We start from the raw sequence: 19,817 nt of genomic DNA, 5'->3' as shown, positions 1-19,817 counted from the left end.
TGATAATTAAAAAAGGCTTAATTACTTTTATAATCCAATTGTACATTAGCAAAGGGGCAAAAGTCTGTGTTGTTTGTATACTCTTGGTTTGAAGATTTTTTTACCATTATGATCATTTTGTTTGTCTCATTTATGGTAATCAAGTGTCTTCAAGAGTTAATTGCAGTAAATACCAAAAGTGTTTCCTAATAAGGAACCAACTGCAATGCTGATTGCCACACACAGGAATAAAATTTTGGTTCTTTAGTGCTCAATTGGTCTCCTCCCTGTTTAAGTCTAATTTAGGAAATTTAAGGATACCTAAAATTAGTTAAAACGCACTCTCTCCATACTAACTGAATTGACAGAACATTAAACGGTTCTGTTTCATTCACTTTGATTACATACAATATAAATTACTGATTTACTAAAACCTAAATGTACTGTATTTATTTCACATGCCAGGTAAATGATGACCTTGTTAATGCTATATTTTGTTTTGTAGTACTCACAGTGCTTGTTTTTAATTGTAAACACCCCACCCCCATATGGACCATGTTTGTGATGGAGGGAGCTCTGGGGGTGTGCTGTTCAACATAGGATTCCAGGAACTTCAAGTTTGCAATGGTCACGCAGCACCCATGGCAAAGAAATAATATATGATGGATAGACCCCATCACCCAGCAGGATGATGTATAGTTACTGAATGGTGTTCTCTCATGCCCCCAGGAGTCACGCCCCACAAATAGTTTGAGTGTGAATAGGGGTGAGTTCCTGTCTTCTATGAGGGATAAATTCAGGTTGGTTGCGTTGACAGGTATTTAACAATTAACAATTGTTATAAAACTTTATTTGGATTTTTAATACAATAATACATAAAATACTCGTGTAATCAACATCTAACATCAGCACATATAACTTATATTTAAATGCATATCATTTCAAGCATGACTTACTGATTTTGTATTTTTTTAACATATTCCAATTTTAAAACCTGAAATATTTTCCTTGCAATTGCCTCCACCTCGCTCGTCCATTTCAAATGTAATTGTTTTCCCCACCATAATAACGTTTCCAAACTGATTGAATTAGAAATTAGCCGTGACCAACTCTCAGTGTAAGGCTTCATATCTGCTCTTGTTAAGAGCCTATATAAAATATTAATTACATGGCTACGCAACAGGAATCTTGTAACAAGACTATTAAAGAAGTTATTTGTCTCACCTGAATCTCTAGGTCTTTAATTGGTAACCTAATGGGAGTTGTCAAGGCAGTTAGAGCATGAACTAATTACAGTATTAAACCAGTTCAGAGTACATTTAATACACGCTTTAAATGTCTTAAAATATCTTAACTGCATTTTTTAAAATTTTGTGATGCTTTAGATGGCCATCAAGAAAGCTGTGACCAAATATTTTTGATTCTCGCAAAATAACTTCTTAATCAGTAGAAGAAGTACAGTAGATGAAATCAGAAATAAAAAAGCAGTGCAGTGAAGAAAGAGGCTGTGCTGCCAAAACATTGATTTTTTTTCTTTCTTTCTAGTTTTCAGCATAGGATTAACCTCTACATTTTTCTTTGCAACGTGCAAACCGATCCTCACAGCTCCCCACTTATTAATCAATGAAGCATTTTGAAAGCTGGAGAAAATATAAGGTATCTAATACTGCTTCACCTTAAAGTATCTTTTGGGCACAATGCACACCAATTTCTGCAACATTTGCCATCAAAAGCTTTCTTGTCTTAATTCATTCTTCCTGCATAGCCAGCATTGCCATCTTCCTCTTGACATGACATCTGACTGTATTTTAAATAAAATGTATCAAACAGTTGACTTTGGATCATTCATTAGATTAGCTTTATTGTCCACTAAGACTAGAAATTTGTCTTGGGATTTCCCCATTACAAATAACACAATGACATTTTAAAAAATACATAAACGTAAGTACTGGGTGATAATACATACATGTATTATGTATGTATTTTTTAAAATGTAATTGTTAGTAAAGTGAGTTAAATCTGATCAGTTGAAATGATTAAATGTCATAAATGGGGGTGGTGCGGTGGCTCTGTGGATAAGGATCTGTGGCTGGAAGGCCAGGCCAAAGATTTTTTGTCAAGTGTTACAAAATAATTCTGGGAGCCAACAAGTTCTTTTGGTATTTTTAGAGGTACCCTAGAGTACTGTATATACATGTACACTAATGCCAGCAGCAATATCACTCTGCAACTCACAACGGGCAGCCAACTGAAGCTGAGCAGGTGAGCCTTGTCAGTACCTAGATGGGAGACCTGGGAAAAGCTAAGGTTGCTGCTGGAAGAGGTGTTAGTGGGGCCAGCAGGGGGCGCTCACCCTGCAGTCTATGTGGGTTCTAATGCCCCGGTATAGTGACGGGGACACTATACTGTAAACAAATGGTGCCGTCCTTCGAATGAGATGTAAAACCGAGGTCCTGACTCTCTGTTGTCATTAAAAAACCCAGGGCATTTCTCGAAAATAGTAAGGGTGTAACCCCAAATTTCTCATTGGCCCTTACCAATCATGGCCTCCTAATAGTCCCCATCTACTGTATGAATTGAATAGCTGATGTGTGGTGAGCATTCTGGCACATAATGCCATCGCGTCATCCAGGTAGGACTGCACATTGGTGGTGGTGGAGGGGAGTTCCCATTACCTGTAAAGCACTTTGAGTGGAGTGTCCAGGAAAGCACTATATAAGTGTAAGCAATTATTTTTAATTATTATATTTATTATTATCAATCAACATAAACAATGAGCAAAATTTCAGATTGGAAAATCAAACATTCATGGGTAAAATCAAACTGTTCATAAGGCAAATACTTGTTACAAACAGATAACATGCAGTACTGTTATCTAGCATTCTGTACTTGTATGGAATATGGGATAAAGGACTTTTTATACATATTTCTGACAGCCAGATGGAAGCATCACAAAATGAGAATTAAGGGGAGGCAACATTAATTATACTTTTGCCTACCCATGCACCGCTTTATCAAAAACTTCCGCCAACTGTTTTTGTTTCACTTGCAGGTCACCTTCCCTGCAGTAGAACAGTAACTCTTATAAAACGGTTCTTTCTACACTTCATACTCAAGTTCCAGTACCATGCTGTTATATTAAAAGTTAAAACACCTTCTACCAGTCTGTTGAATGCCACCTCATGGGTGTGTTGGCTAACTCCAAACAATCTAATTGCCCTCCTACAGTAATTCAAAACAACCTAATCACATTACATATATCTGGTCCGCAACAAAACTCTTTATGGAGAAGGAGTACAAGTCTGATATAGATTTTTGGGATTATGTTTCATCTCTTATTTCAGCTCCCCACTCATAGTATTCTTCCTCCAGCACATTCCCATAAAGGATTTAAAGATATTCAATTTAAAGCTGCTCAGTCAGTATCTTGTACAGTAGGTAGAGAACAGCATGCCATTCTATTATCTTATTATTATAAATCCAATTTAGATAAATATATACAGCATGTGTTTGTGTGACAAGAATAATCTCACCTTTTTTTCCTTCATGATTTTGTAATAAATTCAAATGGCAAAACTGTACTCTCTTTTGAATCCATATTTTGTGTAGTCTTTAAAAAGCATATTGTTTTTGTATCACATTTTTTTATGGAAAGTCGATGAGCCTGGCTTATGAAATATTAATATATTCAATGTTTTTTTTTTGGATAATGCTATTTATTACATTGCTGGATTCATTAGTCAAATAAAAGTACACTGACATTTGACATCCATTAAATAAGTATTTGTGATATATAAAGTTTAAATGCAGTCATTAAGCTTTCTAATATACCATGTACTGCTGATTTGCAGAGGCTTTGAGTATCAGAAACAGTCTATCAGTAATGAAGGCCCATTTTAGAATCATTATAAATTGTTACTTTTGGAATCCACACATTTATCTTTGTTGATTACACTGTACAATATCTGGGCTTTTGCAAAAGAAAATTTTCATTTCCATTTTGGAAAATGAAGTTTGGCAATAACACTTCAATTATGTCTTATCTTTGTGTTCTTGTGTTCAAACTCATTCAGGTCTGCACATGCAATGGCTCTCAAAAGTCTTCCAATTTGTAGCCTAAAAAGATTTTTACCACAACTATAGTACATTTATATTCCAAGTAGAGTTGTATAAATGATAATTGCTTTTGACAGCTTGATATGTGGCTATATCTGGGGCTAACTCATTTTGAATGCTATATGGGATTAGCTTGGATTTCCTAGGTTTATCGCCAGAAGCATGCAGGATTAACAGAGTGATGAAGTTAAACTGAATTACTGGGTACTACATATTTTTAAAAATAGCAAGTGCTTATATCAGCTCAAGTCATTATCATAATACCATTAATGCTAATCAGCTTTTTAAAAAGCTAATTATTCTTAATAAGGATTAGATCCAAACATTAATTAAACAATGTGGGCATTCCAGAACCAGATTTTGGCTATATTAATACAATAAATGCCAGAAATTTTCTAACATAACATGTCATTGACTTGTACAATCGAGACGTTTATTAACCCAATCCAGCTGAGGAACTTCTGTAAAGTGCTGGGGTCTTTTTAGTTTCCTTTTTTATGTCAAATTGCTTTAAAATTTGATTACTTAATTCCTCTAACATGAACATTAAAATTCCATATAGTGTTTTTCTTAAATTGTTTGATGAATTATGTAAGTTTTGTTACATGCTTCTTTTTAAAATTGTTACTATTTATAGAATTAAATGGAATTTACAGTATGTACTGTAAAGTTATTGAATATTGGATTATTGAATATCTTCTTGAATTATTATATCTGTGTCTATGGGTGGCACAGTGGTGCACAGTCTTTTCCCTCCGTGTTTATGTAGGTTATCTCCAGGTGCTACTGTTTCCCCCCATAGTCCAAAGACAATATTGAATTAATTGGGTTCTGGGAAAATTCTCTCTGGTGTGAGTGTGTGAGAATGTGAGTGTTTGTGTTTTCTGTGTCATGGACTGGTGTCCCATCCAAGGGGTGCCTTGTACCTGTTTGCCGGGATAAGCTTCAGTTCCTCTGCCACCATGTATTGGATGAAGTAGTTATAAAATGATATAGGATAGGATGGATGGATGGATCACTGTCTTTCAAATAAAATTGAAAATGCTCACTTCATTAGCTAAAGATACTGTACTTAATCATTGAATAGGGCTTGAAGTAAAAGAATCACAATAATTCTCTTGAATTTAACCTTTTTATCATTGCATTTTATTTAGTACAAAGCAAAGCATCTGTTGCACACTGCTTGTGATGAAATTTAAAAATGAACATAAATACAATACTTTGAAGACTTGAAGGTTTGAAAAAGAAATTGAATTCTTTCTTATTCATGGTGACTGGCTGCTTAATGAAGGAGGCTTTGGTGTGATTTGAAGCCTTTTGTTATAGCAGTTCCTATGTCTATCATAGTTTGAATTTTCAGAACAAAATGGTGGACAGGCAGTTTGCCATGGTTTATGTAGAAATCCTCTTTTAACTTGCGTTAATTGCATTGTCCTTAAAATGATCTCATTTAGAGTCAATTTAGTCTCATTTAAGTCAAACAGCTGTTAATCTGAACAAAAACAAGAAGAGAAAATGTTTTCCAAAAATATAGTTATATACAAAATTTAAAGTTATGGCTAATTTACACTAACTGCATTTATTGCCACCCATTCTTCTCCCCTTTTATGTATCCATTGTAGTTGGTATTTGTGCTACAGTGTGTTGCTGACTGCAAAGAAATTAAAAAGTTGAGGAGCTAGTTTTATTTGCCATTAAGGCAGCAGAACAGAATTTATTTTGGATATACAACTAGTGTAGACTACATGGTGCACAAAAATGGTACACTAACAGAACATACTGTATATGTCAGAAGTCACACAGATCTGACTTTAGTTGCCCAAACAAATTTAAACAAGACAAGCTAGTGTTATGCAGTGCCAATACTTGATGATCTGGTGTGGGTATCACTGCTATCTGTGAGGTGTAATTCTGGAACAGGTCTGGATGTGATGTAAACTACAGTACCAAACTTCAAGTCAATACATGCAGCAGTTCCCAGGACAATGAGAACAAAATGACAGTCAATTTGGCATTTTAGCTCATTCAGAAATGACATTGTGCCATGCATAACTGTGTTGCTGAATAGCCATTTTAATTATACAGTACCTACCAAGTTTGGAATTAAGTGGCAAAACAGTCCTTGAACAGGAGCAGTTTGGAATAGGGGCCACATGCTGTCAAGTAGTTGATGACCCTCTGCAGGAACAAAAATTATAACAGCAACCTTTAGACATACTGTACAGTAAATCAGAAATAGCTGTTTGTTCATGTTGTCTTCAAGGATTCAATTAAATTAGTGCAACAGTTCCGATGACAGAGGCATTTTCAGATTTGAAAACAAAATTGTAGTCATTGTGCAGTATATGGAGAAATGACAAGGCACTGGGTTAATGATACTGAATGTTCACTGGAGTGATACTTCCCCGTCTTGAAGTGACTGTTTGTTAAAAAGCAGGAGTTAGTGTCAAGCCCTGGTGTTAGTTTACAGAGGTATGCATCTTATATATGTTTATTCTCTTTGTACTTTAATTATACCTATACAATTTGGAGATAACTGGCCAAACAGTATATGAGCAGGAGCACTTCAAGTAATGGGCCATGTCTCGTTATTTTCCGATCCATTGCAGGCATAAACACTGCTGTAGTGACTCTTCAGATTCAAAATTAAATGGCTTGGGTTATTAATGTAATCTGCCAAGTTTTAGTTTAATTAGAACAGGATTCCATGACAAAAATATTTTAAAAAGTTTTTAAATGTGCAGATCAGACAATCAACGTGGTTGGTTCAGGACCCCAATTTCTGTCCAAAATAAGATAGCTTATCTGTCCCATTTTACCTCTTTTGTGTGATGTTGCTTCACTACCTGGTCTTTAAATATGAGCAGTTTTAAAAGTTGGAAGAAAATCCTTATAAACACTATCTCTGTCTGTGCTTGGAAGTCTAATTATTCTATCCCATTATATCTTCATATATTTCCTTTTCAAAGCCTACAATATATTATTACAACTAATTATATATTATATTTTATGCAGTAACACATTACCCAAAACTCTAAGCAAATATTGAGAAAGCAAAAAAAGATATATTGTAAAGTCACATGTCAATGGTGCAGGGCCCAAAGCAGGGAATTAAGAGTGAGGTCCACCATGCACTCAACACTTAGAAATGTGTTACCTTGTCCATGTCTGCATGATACAGCATGAGCAACAGATCCACTAATTGTGTTAAAACTGTTATTTTATGTCATATGCCATGATAAAAATCAAAACACACAAATGTTCACAGTTTACCCCCTGTGCCCCCATTGAGAAAGAAAATATTAGATCTTTCAAATTCCATACTGTTGGCAATGTTTTATTTTTCATTTCCTTCTCATCCTTTGAAATGCTTTGACATTATTGCATTTGAGTAATGGCTCAGCTGGTGACTACACTTTGGTGTCTGAGGACTAGTGAAATTCTCACCACTGACTGAATTCTTGTCCCTTTTATTTTGGGTTTTTTTACGTGAAAATTGTTAGATGTCAAATATGACAAAAAGCATCATGATTGTAGAAATCAGAAATCAGACACTTATCCTCACTGCTTAAGAAACACTGGCAGAAGAAAGTTTTAGTATGTACTGTATTGTTCTAAAGTAGTTTAAGTTGTAGCGTGAGAATGAAGAGAAAATCCTATTTATAATTTTGGTCTGTCTTTATTATGTCTGTGCTTTTAAATAATTGTTTTATGTTGTGGGATTTTTTAACTTTCCTGGTTTAATACTAGTAGATGTAGTGAAAGAAAAATTCATCTAATATTCATCACACTGTCTTTAAGACACTGATGCTAAAATCAGTATGTCCATAATTACCAAGAGGATGACAGCTACAGTATTCAGAGGTAAAAGGGGGCAAAGTAGGTTAGTATAAATAATGTAAGCCCCCACCATTAGCAGAAAAACAGGCATTGTAGAAACCATCTAAGATTTGTAAATAGCCCTGTAATGAGTAAGAAAGTCTCCCTATCTGACTTTTTTCTATTTGGAAATGCATTACAATATTATTACTCAGGATACATACAGATAATAAAAATTATATTACCACTACCTTATTTAAGAATTCTAAAATACACTCTTAAATCATTCAATCTCTTACAATTGTAATTGTATTTATTTAACTGAGTTGATATAAGCTGGTCCAAAACTGGAAACTTTGGCAAAATACTGTATATGCATTTAATTCTAGGTGTAAAATATAAATCCAGCTCAGAGACTTCTAAAACAAGATGGTTACTGCTGTAAGTAGCTGTGGTACAGTATCAGTCTGTACTTTGGACAAGAAAACCAATGTCCTAGTATGGTGATCAGAGACATTTTATTGTAGGAGGTGTTGTCTTTTGGATGTCAACCCGTTTCATGGATTTGGTTTGTATGATCTTAAATTCAGCCTTAAAGTTTACCTTAATTGAATTACTTTTCACTATTCACTTCTCCACCTGATCTGCTGCGTACAAGGGCTACAGATGAATAATGAGTGATGCTCTTCACTCCCTGAAGCGGGGCTTCATTCAGAAGGGATAAAGTTGGTCCCTTCCGATATGTGAAGCCCTATTGGAACCTTTGGTTTGCAAGGTTGTATACAAATATTGATTTGTTTTTGTTAGAAATGTTTGTCGAGTGATTCCATAATTTGATTTCTACATAAGGTACAACTTTGTTAACTTAATTATTTGGGAATAAACATTATTGAACTATTGGGGAAACTATTCCAATATGTAGTTCTACATGCATGTACCTGTACGACAGAAATCATAATACAAGTTACAAGCCTGAAGAGAGAATTGAGCATATCTAGCACATTTAGTTGCTTGTACTGTAGTAGTAGATCTATGGATCTCTTCCAATCAGCTTCAGCAGCATGTCTGGATAGTTCGTGTTTAACTCTCACAGCCCTTTCTATACAAAGTGCGTCATGTTTTAACTACACTGCCCTGTAGATTCCATTGTATTATCTTATTTGTGTCTCACTGTTGATTAAGAAGGAGTTCATTAGGTAATGGCTTTTTGGCTTTTCAGTTCTCAAATCATCTTCTTCTATTCTCTGTTCAAGACTGAAAAGCTTCATTTCTCTTACCCTGTCAGTGCAGAATCATCCTCTGAGGGGGGCATCTGGTCAGTCTTCTCTGGACTGTTTATAGAGCAGCAGTGTCATTTGTGCAATGTGATGACCAAAATTGTACACAGGTTTCTACATGAGGTCTTACTAGCACAATGATCAAGATTTAAATTCTCTATGTTTAATGCTACATTGTATATTAGTTCTTTTTGTTTTTTATTGCTTCTCCACAATGCCATGATGATATACAAATAATGTGTCAACACAAAAATTATGTTCATAAATAGGATATTAATGCTTGTTTTTCATCTTATATTTGAAATTGATTGTTTTCTATATCACTATATCACTCTTTACTAAGCTCAATTTGGCATAATCGATGAACTTTCCTATATCACATATTAGATTAGTAATATACAATAGGAAGAGCACTTTATTATTGTGTTCACCCTATTGTGAGAATTCACCTTTATATGTATGCATTGTTGTCTATCCATTAACCACTTTTTAATTTAAATGTATGCATTGCCATCTTAAACCTATTGGTTGCAATTTGAAAATTAAACTTTTATGAGGAACTTCAACAAAAGCCTTTTGAAAATCTAGGTATACCATATCATAATCTCTGCTTTATCCATTCCAGGTTTTGCAACTGTAAGAAATTAGTTAAGCAAGAGCTACAGTACCTTTCCTTAATCTATAACAATAAGAATTAGAATTTTGTCCTTGTCTTTAATTGCATTAAATAGTGATTAAATAAATTAAAGTCTGAACCAAGTTATTTATGTCTCACGGTAATGTGTATATTCAATTCGGAGAGCTAGCAGGGCAGCCAATGTAATATACTGTAAAAAAATGACTTCTCACAAGAGTAAAATAAGATTAAATTAATTTGTGACTGTATTTTGATTTGAATTCCTAGGAAATAATTTGTGTGAGTAGGTCAGTTGAAGAGGTATCTTACATGTATTTAATTAGCAATGTCAAATTAGGTTGTGGAGAAATATGTTGATTTGCCATTTACAGCACAGTAATTGTATAGAACATTTGGATAAATCTTGATTTTCCATCCATCACCAGAAAGAAGCTTATTCATTGTAAGATGTAGGGCAACATAGAGCCTATTATTCTCAAAGAATAAGCAAAAGGTTGGACTGCACTCTAGATGGTGTCTGCTCATTGCAGCAAGAACCTGATTATATACAAGGTTATTCAATATGGAGGTTATCCAATCATTAACAAAACCAGGTGCCGATACCAGTTTGCAATGCAAGCAAATAATAAAGATTTATAATGACCAGACAAGTTAGGGATTTCCAAATATTATGTTTTCTTTCATTATCTGGCACAAGTTGACAATACAGTAATATTCAGGACCAAACTTGGATAAGATCAGTATTTATTAACCAAAAATAACATAACTACAGTACAGTATATATCACACAATGGCTACACAATAGATCAAAATGTATAATCAGTGGGTCCTGCCTTATGAATACATATAAAAATGCAGAATTCTATTGCTACAAATTAAATGCCACAAACATCTTAATAAGTCAACCAGAGAGAATCTGAACACTAATAAAATTAATAATATTGCTCACTAAAAAACTAAAAGGCCTAACGTTAATGGGAACTACTTTCCTTATTCTGTCAATGCATCACTAAAAGAGGAGAGATGATTTTAACCTGGAAATCCCACAATACACAATCAGAATTTGCAAATAAATTAGACAGAATTCTCTCATCTATAATAAAGTTCAGAGTCTTGAACACTTTTTGTATTCTAATTATCCAAATAGGATTTGGTTCCAAGTCTGATTAGATAGAGGAGCTCTCCCAGGGCATAGCCTTAGATGATGTTCCTTCTATCTTCTTTTCTTCTAGCTTATCCTCCATCTTATTTAAATTCCTTGTATCTTTGAGAATCTTTGCACACCTGTCTATTTTATCATATCCTTGAAGCAGCAAATATTGCTGGACAATTGCACTATTTTTTAGCTGAGACTAAACCAATCGCATATACGTCGTTAAAAGGAAACTGCAACACTATTTTTACATTTTGGCATCAAGGCATTGTTTAAAAATATACTGTATAAATTAGTTCAAAAAGACAAAATAAAAGGTTTAATGTTGTTAAGAGACCATGTTTTTCATTTGCTTACAGTGACTAGTGAGCAGGAAGGGCCGATTTCATGTCACAATTTGTGCAAATGCGCACTTTGGCAAGACCAGCGGTTTCTCATCTGCTTGCGACATCATGGGATACCCATACAGTACTTTCACAAAGTTCACAATTTTACACTTAATTCAAAATTTGTAAAATTTTGAGATACGGTCATTTAATTTATTTTGTTACCTAGATTTCATAACAGGTCTGATAAATTGGGACTGAAGTTCCCCTTTAATTTAGCCTTCATAGGAGAAGACACGTTGGAAATGTACTGTACAGTATGCCCTAAGATGGCATAAAAAGACAATGTGAAACCAGAGAATCTAGGACCAGAAGCGAGAGGAAGACAGACTGTAAGAAGCATTAACACCATGAGAAAACTCATAGACTACACTCGGGAAACTAAAGAGACCGCTTCAAGGCCTTATAAAATGGACTGTTGTGTGTCTTTTTGTAGAAAAATCATTATCATAAGAATTATCATAAGATATTCTTACAGATTTGTAAAAATCTGCATAGTTATAGAATGTTATATTTTTGTAATTTTTGTAATTATTTGTCCTTTTTGTTTACCTGGGTATTACATTGCTACCAAACTGTGCTGTAGAGCAAAGAAAATGTGCCATATTAATACAAGGTATAAAATTATTAACTTAAATAATTTGCTTGCAGAGCAAGATTGTTTCAGGTCCTGACATGATTGATTTTTTCTTATTTAGCATTTTCACCACCATTTATTCTATTATTTATGCTGCATACCAGCCAATATGTAATAATATTATCTCTATAGTGCACTCTTTTTATTTTGTCTCTGAAGCATTTTTTTTCATTTTTGAATTGAATTAAATTTTCCAGTAAAGAAGGTCATACGTCACTATTATTACTTTACTAATATATAGGATTCATAAAACATTTGTGAAAGGTATTAGCAACTTCTAATCTAGCGTTATAAGAATATATTCCTTCACCTATTATAAATTTGTATTATGACATTTTCCTTGGGGTGAATGAAGTCAGTTATTATTCAGTGCAAAAACAGCTTTAACCTTTCCTTATCAAAGAATATTAAACTGTAGCATTTTATTTGCTGATAAATATATACAGTATATTCAAAATAATGCAAAATGTTAACTTTAAATGAGAAAAATATAGATAATACAATGTGTCATTTAATATGTTCTGTTTTGCTTTGAAATATTTAATCACCCAGGGAAGGAAAGGCATGAGAATGGTCTTTTTACAGGTGGGTCTCAGGAATCAGACACATGTAGAGTACACACACTGTAAGGTAAAAAGAAAAAACTCTCTTATACAGTGCTCCAAATACAAAGAAAATCAGAAACCTAACAGTCTCTGATCACCAGATACATTTATGCAATGTCCAGTCTATAATGCGGGTGGGCATGCTAATGCTTCCTGGTTTTAAAATATAATTTGACTAATTATCTTCCGTCAGTTGGCAGGTGATTTAAGAGAGAATGTAATACCCCATTGCTCACTGGGAAATGTGGTTCATACAAGGATGTACTGTATAGATGCTGAACATTTACAGTAGTGATAAGATATTAATTATATATTAATATATTATTATTGAGCCCAGAGACTATCCTCCATTTTCAGGCCGCATTATATACAGGTACCAATGCACTGCTATAGAATATCAGGTGTTCTGGAAATGTAGATACAGTACCAGTAATATATATAGTAATTATATAGTAATGTCTGAAATTAGAATCTGTTGTTTTTCCCTTTAAATCTGCTGAAAAAAACCTGCACTACCAAATATAATGCATCTACTGTATGAGCTATGTCGATATTAATAGATATTTTTAAAATTTACACGTCAATTATAAATTGTTTTTCTTTATAATCATTATTCATTTACTTTTTAAGTAATTGAAAGGACATATTTATGCTGAAGAAACCTTTTTTTTAGAAAAAGAAATGTTAGGATGTGATAACTAGTTTTTTAGCTTCACCCAAGAAACAAATAACATAACAGACATTATATATTGTGTTTTGTAAATGAAATTGTTGACTTTCATGTTTTTAGCTATGGAATTTTAGTTAAATCACTGATTGTATAATATCTATAGTTGTTATGACTTCCTTTACTAATTTATTTATTAATGACTTAATTTAATTTTCATTTATTGTTAGTTTATTAATTTATCACAGGTTGTTGGGAGTATTGTAAAATACAAAAGAGCAAATATTTTTTTAAGATCAGATTACTCAACAATCCCAAATTGCCTGTTTTCTCCCCAAATAACAATGCTGATACCAGTGTAATGAATGGCAATATAATATGTGCAAGCAACCTGAATAAAATAACTGAATTAGTTAGGTATTCATGAAAGAATTTGATTAGGTAATTTTTGCAGCACTAGGCAGCCAATGAAGTTTATTACCCACATTTTTTAGTAGCAATTACAGAATTTCCAACGGCTTCCTCAGTGCCATAAAACAATGTAATAAAATTGTGAAATATCTTATTCCGTCAAGGAATTGGTTGGTGACATTAACTCCAGACTTACGTTCAGTTTTCTGCTCTATTAAGTGTCATTAATTATGAATAGTCTATTGTGCTTCTGTTCTTACTAGTCTGAGAAAATAAGATTTAAAATTTGGATTGTCATTTGCTAAAAATATTTTTAATAGTAAAACTCCATGTTGGGCAAACCACAATGACAATGACTAACACTACAATAAGTGAAGGTTTTTTCTCTTCACCTTTTTTCTAGGAGAATTTAGAAGATGAAAAATTGTTTTATTCATTATAAACAGAGCAATAGTAATTTTGGATCCACTTTAGAATCTGATAATGTACTATATATTGGATTATAATTTTGTTAATATAATTTTAACATTATTATGAAGTTCTAATTTATTAACCTGTTATGATATAGTGGAAGACTGTGATACCATATGCCTGGAAAGAGGACAGAGCTCAGATGGCCTCTTCACCGTATATTGATGCAGACTAGAGCAGCCTAGGTCAGGGCTCTGAATTCATAACTAGAACATTGTGGGTTCAATTCCCTGCTGTTAACCCTGTTGTTGTACCACTGAGAAAAGTAATTATGTCAAGTAACAGCTCAAGGCCACCCAACTGTATAAATGCACTGGCCTCCCATCCAGAGGGAATCACATAATCTAAATCTTCTTAACACAATAGATTCCAGGATAAGTTCCGGCCTAATGAATTTCTAGGCTCGAGTATGGACATTGCTTGCTACTTACTGAGTTAAAAAAAACCAACATAAAATGTGACTATACATGTAGGGTGTGAATTGTTGGTTTGCTTACGTGTATAAGAATGTTTGTGAGTTTGCCAGTTTTAATCACAGCACAAGAAATCCACAACTCAGTAAAGAGAGAAAAGGCAAATCTGGAAGAAATGCTATTGACAGGAATACCTCCATCACTCAGGATTCAGGCATCCCTCATGAATATACGGTATTCCTGTAGCACTCCAACTGAGAGGAAGCACCTGTGACTTACCCAGGACATATCAAATATCCATGGCAAAGCTTCACAACATGTGTAGAGACTCAGCAACATGATTATCAGATGTGACAGGACTCCTAGGTGATTGCTTCTACAAAGAAAAAAAATATTGCTGTCAGAAGTACTGGAGATCAATAGAAGGACTTATTTATCTACAATAGTAATATTGTAACTCAGCACCGCTTGGCTGTAAAATTGCAGTTTAGACATACACACGACTGGATATTATCTAATGGTGATTATCTAATTTTATATTTTATTTTGCAATCCTAGTTATGAACAAAACATTCATAGGTCTGTTTTAGAGTCATACCCAGTCAACTGGTGACAAAGCTCAGGGGATTAGATCTGTGCAACTCTGTCTGCAACTGGCTGCTGGACTTTCTTATCGAGAGACCACAGGTGGTGCAGATAGGCAATAAAACATCAACACCACTCACCCTGAGCACTGGAACCCCACAAGGCTGCTGTCTGAGTCCAAGTTTGTACTCCCTGTTCACTCAAGACTGCACAGCAAGACACAGCAACAACCGCATCATTAAGTTTGCAGATGACACCACTATAATAGGACTGATCAGGGATGATGACAAGTCCACTTACAGGGATGAAGTCGTACAGCTGCTTAGGTGGTGTCATAGCAATAACCTGGTCTTGAACGTAAAGAAAACGAAAGAGCTAATAGTGGACTTTCGGAGACACAGGCCACACACTCACAGCCCACTCAGTATTGATGGAACGGAAGTGGAAACAGTCACCAGCTTTAGGTTTTTGGGAATTCACATCTCTAAAGATCTAACCTGGACTGTGAACACTGACTCTATCATGAAGAAGGCTCAGCAGCGCCTTTATTTCTTGAGGTGCCTCAAGCGATGGGGGATGCCAGTACATGTGTTGGTGAACTTCTACCGCTGCACCATCAAGAGCATCCTCACCAACGGGATCACCGTGTGGTATGGCAACACCTCTTCGCGAGAAAGAAAGGCACTGCAGATAATGGTCAATATGGCCCAGAAGATCATCAGCTGCGGTCTCACCGAGATTAAACAGCTCTATGAGGACCGCTGCCATGGTAGAATTCTGGTCATCACAGAGGACAGTCACCACCCCGGGCATGAGCTCTTCACCCCACTGCCCTCAGGCAAGAGATATAAGAGCATACGGACACTTACCACTAGATTCTTCAATAGCTTCTATCCACAAGCAGTGAGATTGGCGAACACATTTAGCCATCCCCCTCGGACCACACCTACACCATCACCATCTACCTCATGATTTCTTATCTATTGCACATCTCCAGTCATTGTTTACACGTCTGTATTGTTTACATTCAAACTGTCTACATGTTTACTTGTACATTGTCTACTGTTTGTTTGTATATTGTCTTGATGCACTGTTTGCAGTTTGTTTTGTTTTTTACACTTGTTTTACAATCGAGAGACTTTCTGTAAGTAAGAATTCCATTGTACCAGCACCAGTTACATATGGCAATAAAGTTCAAGTTCAAGTTCACATACTATTGAAGAAATGTACTGAATATCCAGTAAGTTGAGGATATCTGGTTGAAGACATTTATACTACAAATAGTAATTCCTTACACTTATACAGTATAGTGCTTTTCTGGACAATCCACTCAAAGTGCTTTACTCCCACCACCATGTAGCTCCATGACTCCCCACCACCATGTAGCACCACCTGGGTGATACAACGGCAGCCATGGTGCACCAGTACGCTCACCAAACATCAGCTATCAGTCTGGACGAGAACAGAGTGATGAAGCCAATTCATAGATGGGTGTTATTAGGAGGCCATTACTAATAAAGGGCAGGGGGAAATTTGGCCAGGACGCTGGGGTAACACCCCTGCTCTTTTCGAGAAATAACCTGAGATTTTTAATGACCACAGAGAGTCAGGACCTCGGTTTTACATGTCATCTGAAGGACGGTGCCTATTTTACAGTATAGTGGCCCCATTACTATACCTGAGCATTAGGACCCATTCAGACTGCAGGGTGAGCGCCCCCTACTGGCCCCTCTAATTCCTCTTCCAGCAGCAACCTTAGTTTTTCCCAGGAGGTCTCCCATCCAGGTACTGGCCAGGTTCAGAACTGCTTAACTTCAGTGGGTTGCCAGGTTTGAGCTGCAGGGTGATATGGCTGCTGGCAATAGATAAAAGTCTGTGCTGTACCCTTCAACACATTCATGGCAAGAAATTTCTGAGGATTGTTATATAAAAACGTGGTCTTTTCCACTGGCAATAGAGTGGCACTTTGAGGCTCTGGCCTGCTAGAGACCATGATCAAATCCTGGTAGGGGCAGAGCAGAGCCTCACTAGTCAATCCTGTTGTGTGGAATTCTCTGTTGTGGTAGAGGGCCCAGTTGTTTAACATGGCTGGATTTACCATCTAGGGTGTGGCGTGGTGCATGCACAGAGACTGTGAGTGACAAGGTTCAAATTCTGGAAGAGTATGAATACTATGAATGCATTAGCATAGGCTGAATAAAAGGAACCCCAAAACAATGACTGGTTTGCCTCTGATATTAATCTCTTGAATTTATTTATTTTTTATTTTAAAAGAGAGAAACACCAATTCTTCATAGAATGAACTGTAGAGTATATTTGATTTGTCATTTTTCGCTTAGTTCAGGTCATACAGTACATACTTTTGCTTCTGTCTAGCTCAACTACAAGTTTTAAGAATCTACCTAATGGTACTAAGGTAAGGTTATACATCATAGCAAATGTTTTTATTTATCTTAAAACTACTTTGACAGTTAATGTTCATAAGAAATACAGATCCAGTGACTAGTTTCTATAGAGAAAAAGCATAGTGCTTACAGATAAACATATATTTGCCTGATGACTTTATGAATTCTATTTTGTTTTGTGGGTATGGCATTATATACAGGTACCAGAGCACTGCTATAGAATATCAGGTGTTCTGGAAATGTAGATACAGTGCCAGTAATATCAGTATTTATTTGACCCCAACCAAATTTACTAATACCTGGAGGGGTACACTGCCTTAGCTATACAGTACCTTGAAAGTTTTGCAAAGCCTTGTGTCTGGAATGGGAGTCACTGTTCATACATTGGCAATACCCCACACAGAACTGACCAGTACTGTGGCAAGACAGTGGCAAGAAAGAAGCCTTTACTGAAAAAGAAACATTTTAAGATCGCATGAGGCAAAATTTATTTGACTTTTTTTTTGTTCTAAATACTCAGCTTTATGAACTGTATGGTGTGACCTAAACACAGCACATCACCCAGTCAGTACAATCCCAAGTATCACGTTTACTGGTGCCAGCACTATGAGGATGCTTCCATGAGAAACATGGAAAATAGTAGAAAAATAGTAGAGGTGAATCCTGTACAGTGATCTAAAGCACAACCCCAAAGCCATACAGAAATGGTTTGACAAGCAAACAGTTGCCTACTCTTGAGTTGAATCCAATCGAAAAGTGATGGCATGGCTTAAAAATTGCAGTTCACTACCAATAGCAAACTTGTCAGAATTAATGCAATAGAGAATATTTTGCCAGGAAGTAAGGACAAAATTACATCTCCCCACAATGCAAAGCAAAGGTAGACAAATATCCAAAAATACTGTGAATAAAAAGTGCTGCCAAAGGAGTCTTCAACAAGTAGGTTTTGCTGATATGCAACCTCACCTTCAACATGTACTGTACAGTATGTGCAACTGTAGAGCTGGTATTTTTATTTAGTATCTTGATAATGCAGCATACTCTCTAAGAAATAGCACTGTAACCCTCTTCAGTTTTTCCCAGAAAAAAACTGTTATAGGATAGGCTGTTAGTGTTCTAAAAAACACAAAAATGAAAAAACAATGTGTAAATACAAATAAAATGAGTGAATGAAATGCGTATGCATAGTTAGACTTATTTTTTGATTTATGATTACAGTGCTATGAATGCAATGTCATTTGTACTACCACAGCTTTACTAGGTTTGTTAAGGTGTTTTCTGAAGTATTCAGATCTCGGTTTTAGGATAGGCAGAAGGGTCAGTAGAAGTTTCAGTCCCTATACCAGTCGTCTATAAAAAGTAAAATAAAAATGATTTACTTATTCAGATGCTGTTAAATGTTGCTGTTGTATTGTTGACATCTATGTGAAGTGAAGTGTTTTGAAAAATGGGAATGCATGTTTACCTTTTAAAATATCAAGCTTTGCAATAGATGCTCTAGGGGAATCGCTTTTCCACAAGCGACAGAAAGTTCATTGAGGATGGCAGACTGTGTCAAGTTTGCTTTTTCACTAATAAAATATCATCAATCACCATCACCCAGACCCGGGTGCATTCTCGTTCTCTCATTCTAGCGTTGTTTGATTTTCAAAGTGTTCAGCATGCTAATTCTTCTTCACCTCCATACTCATTAAACATGCATTAAAAATGTGACACCATGCTGTGCATTAGAAAATTTAAAGGAGACCAATGAAGCATGAATACTGTGGTAGATGCACAGTGTCAAAAGTGACTTTTTTGTTTTTTTGTAGAAAAATTTGCATATACTGTTGGTGTTTATAGAAATGATAGATTTTGTGTGGGTGTATATTGTACATGTTGAGTATATGAGTGGCATTTGGTTATGTACAGCTATTGCTGTAAAATAGCATTACCAGGCACCATTTACTGGTTTATCCAGAGCAAAATTCAATAAACTGTACTACAGTATTAGATTTATCTTCTTTTTACTCTTTTTAATGAACCTATAGTATCTTTAGTTATTTTGTTTCTCTTACTATCAATAATCCAATGATAATAACAACTTACAGAAGTCAGGGAGAAATAAATGCAGTAGCTTAAACCATCAGATAAAATTTGAAGCAAATGCTAGTTTGTGGATTGTAACACAAATTTAACAACACTCATCCTGTTGAAACGTCTTTTCTGTGTTCAAAGTAGAAATTCTACAACAAAAGAAGAGTAATAGGTATAAAT

The 19,817-nt window shown here is 35.2% G+C and overlaps 1 protein-coding gene across 1 annotated transcript in view; it reads left to right on the top strand.

Moving 5' to 3' along the window:
• Positions 1 to 19,817, top strand: part of LOC148840666 (glucosidase 2 subunit beta-like) — a 220,523-nt gene that overhangs the window by 185,295 nt on the left and 15,411 nt on the right. The gene's annotated exons all lie outside the window — the stretch shown is intronic.

This window comes from Atractosteus spatula, chromosome 1, assembly GCF_055471065.1.
Source record: "Atractosteus spatula isolate fAtrSpa1 chromosome 1, fAtrSpa1.hap1, whole genome shotgun sequence".
NCBI classification, from domain to species: Eukaryota; Metazoa; Chordata; class Actinopteri; order Semionotiformes; family Lepisosteidae; genus Atractosteus; species Atractosteus spatula.
Note: the sequence above shows the minus strand (reverse complement) of the source record. Positions and strands in the feature narration are given on the sequence as shown.